The sequence below is a fragment of the Mus pahari genome, chromosome 18 (genome assembly GCF_900095145.1).
Source record: "Mus pahari chromosome 18, PAHARI_EIJ_v1.1, whole genome shotgun sequence".
NCBI classification, from domain to species: domain Eukaryota; kingdom Metazoa; phylum Chordata; class Mammalia; order Rodentia; family Muridae; genus Mus; species Mus pahari.
In genome coordinates, this window is record NC_034607.1 from 8,543,693 (window position 1) to 8,546,606 (window position 2,914).

Sequence of the window (2,914 nt, forward strand, 5' to 3'; positions counted from 1 at the left end):
CCTTCTTAAATCTTAAAGTCCACTGTCATCATCATATTGGGATGTGATTTTAAATTAGAATCTTGCTTTTTTGGTGTGTTGTTATAAACAGGACTCACTGTGGTGGGAGAACTGGGTTCTGATGATTCCGAATAGCCTTGGTTTCTGTTGCTTATGTTCTTGAGTTTGCCTTTTGCCATCTGGTTATCTCTGTTGTTAGCTGGTCTTGCTATCTCTGACTGTGGCTTGTCCCTCCTGCAAGCCTGTTTGTCAGCACTCCTGGGAGACCAGTTATTTCCTGGAGGAATTTGGGTATGGCAAGCTGTGGTATAGGGTCAGCTCTGGGATGCAGACAGAAACCAGAATGATCTTGTCCCCAGCTGATCCTTGGTTCCTGTGTCCTGATGGTTCTGGGAGCATCCTCTTGGACCAGGAATTTGAAGAGAAGTGGTAGTTTTACCTGTGCTTGCAGATGTGCAGGCATTCTTAGGAGTCCATCTCTCTCCTTGAAGTATGTATGTAGCTTGGTGGCACAGAAACAGCTCTGGGCACAGATGGAAACCAGAAGTTTCCTGTCTCAGGCTGCTCCTTGGTTCCTGTGTCCTGAGGGTTCCAGTTGGGTTCCTCTGGTGGTCCTACCTGTGTTCACAGGCCTGTCTGCACTCCTAGGAGACTATCTCTCTCCTGGCACCCCCTGGGTATGGAACCCTGTGGCAATGGACCAGTTCTAGGCACAGATGCAAACTGGAAGTCTCCTGTTTCATCACAAGTTTAAATAAAAATTAAAATTAAAATGAATCTGTGTACATAAACACAACTGATTAATAAAAACTAATTGTTTAAGTTGAAATGAAGCATAAAATGAATGTATCAATAAAAATTAAAGTATATAACATATGGAAGTATTGTGTAAATCTAAGATTGCAAACTTATTGAAATACCAGACCAGCCAGAACTAAGTTAATACCTATCCTTTACTCTTTAGGGAAAGAACATGTTATACTGAATACCTTGGCCCCACCAATCAACATTTAAATACCTAATTTATTCATGAGCACACCAAGAGGCAAAGAGCTTCCAACTGTCCAAGGGATTACATCTAGTTTATTAATTCCCACCTGTGTTAATGCCTAATTGTATTGCCAACTATTTTTTCCAAGTACTTGTCTGTATGCACAGATTCCACATCTCATAAAAACTGCTGCAAGGTCATGGCTCTTGTCCCTGAAGCTGATGCAATCCAGAGGGCGGATTCCGACATTGTCCTTATGACTTGGCTCTTCAGAGAAGCACCTGGATCAAATAATACCTAATACAAACATCACAATGACATTTTGTCATCTATATCAAATATCATACCTAGGGGCATCAGCTTGTTTGAGCTTTTTATCTCTTTAACCTTTTTGTAGCCATTGTCTAAATTGCATGGATAGCATTAATATAAGTCAGAAAGTATTGGTGTGTGATTTTTTTTCATTCTTGTGCAGAAGCTAGGTTCGTAGTTAAACTTGGAATGAAAGATTTGTGTTTGCTAGTGACCGACCACCTGTGCTGACTTGTCTGATGTCAATTTGCCACACGAACTAGAGTTAACTGAAAAGAGGGAACTTCAAAAGGCCTCCAGTAGATCCATCTGTAAAGTGTTTTTGTAATTAGTGATTCATGGGGGAGGGCCCAGGCCATGTGGCTCATTCTATCCACTGTCTGGTGCTCCTGAGATCTATAGGAAAACAGGCTGAACAAGCCAAGGGAAGCAAGTCAGTCAAAATCATCCCTACATTGTCTCTACTTCAGATCCTGCCTCCAAGTTCCTGCATTGTGTGAGGTACTGCTCTGACTGCCTTTACTGAAGCAGAGCAATATGAAAGTATAAAATAAGTAAACCATTTCCTCCCCAATTTTCTTTCTGTTCATCATGTATCCCAAAGCAATAAAAACCCTAACTTAGATACCACCTATGATTCAAATTGAGGTTGCTTGGCAATGTTGCTAATAACACCAATTTGCCTTGGTTATTTGTTGCAAGATAAACCATTCCTGTATTGTAGAATGACATAAATGGATCCATATTTTTTCTGGCATAATATACCATAAAAATCAGTGTTTCTTTCTCACTTAGAATATACAAACAAATTATTCCCAGGAAAACCACAGTACACACACAGATACACACACAGAAAAGGATGCTTTAAAAGTCCATTGGATGTGTCTTAATGAAGTCATAGGCCCAATTAAGACTTTTTGTTACATTAAATGTATTTATCAAAATCCATAACACATACTCAACACTTTATTGTAAGGAGGATAAGTAGCAAAATACAAGGTAGGATCATTCAAAGGATTACAAATGATTATGACTTTTATTACATATTAAAACCATTTCACAATTATGAGAATTATTACTCAGTTGATTCTATAATGTTTTCTGTGAATACAAACTAAAATATGTAAATGCAAATGGAGAAACTGTGCATTGATTTATTTTCTTCATATTAAACTTGAATCCAAATACCTTCTTTTACCTCAAAATTTACAGTGTCTTTAAGATTCATAGAACGTGGCACATTGTAGATCACCATGTAGAGATACCTTATATATTCCTTTATTTTAATTTCTCTGAAATTAAATAGATAGTTTAAAATTATAGATGCGTGATGGAATTCTTGTGTTTCCCACTATGAAAAGGAAATCAAATTCATAATTATCAAACCCTGAGTTGAAAACAGTCATGGTATTGTTGTGTTTCCAACCATGAAAAAGGAAATCAAATTCTTTTTTTTTTTTTTTTTTTTTTTTTTGAGAAATCAGTGAAGGAGAATTAGAAACCTGGCATCCATCACAATAAAATGGCTGAGGAATTCTGTTTAGATTTGATTTAAGGTTGTGGGTGAAAGGTTAAAAAATAAATATGCTTATACATTTTAACAAAAAAAAA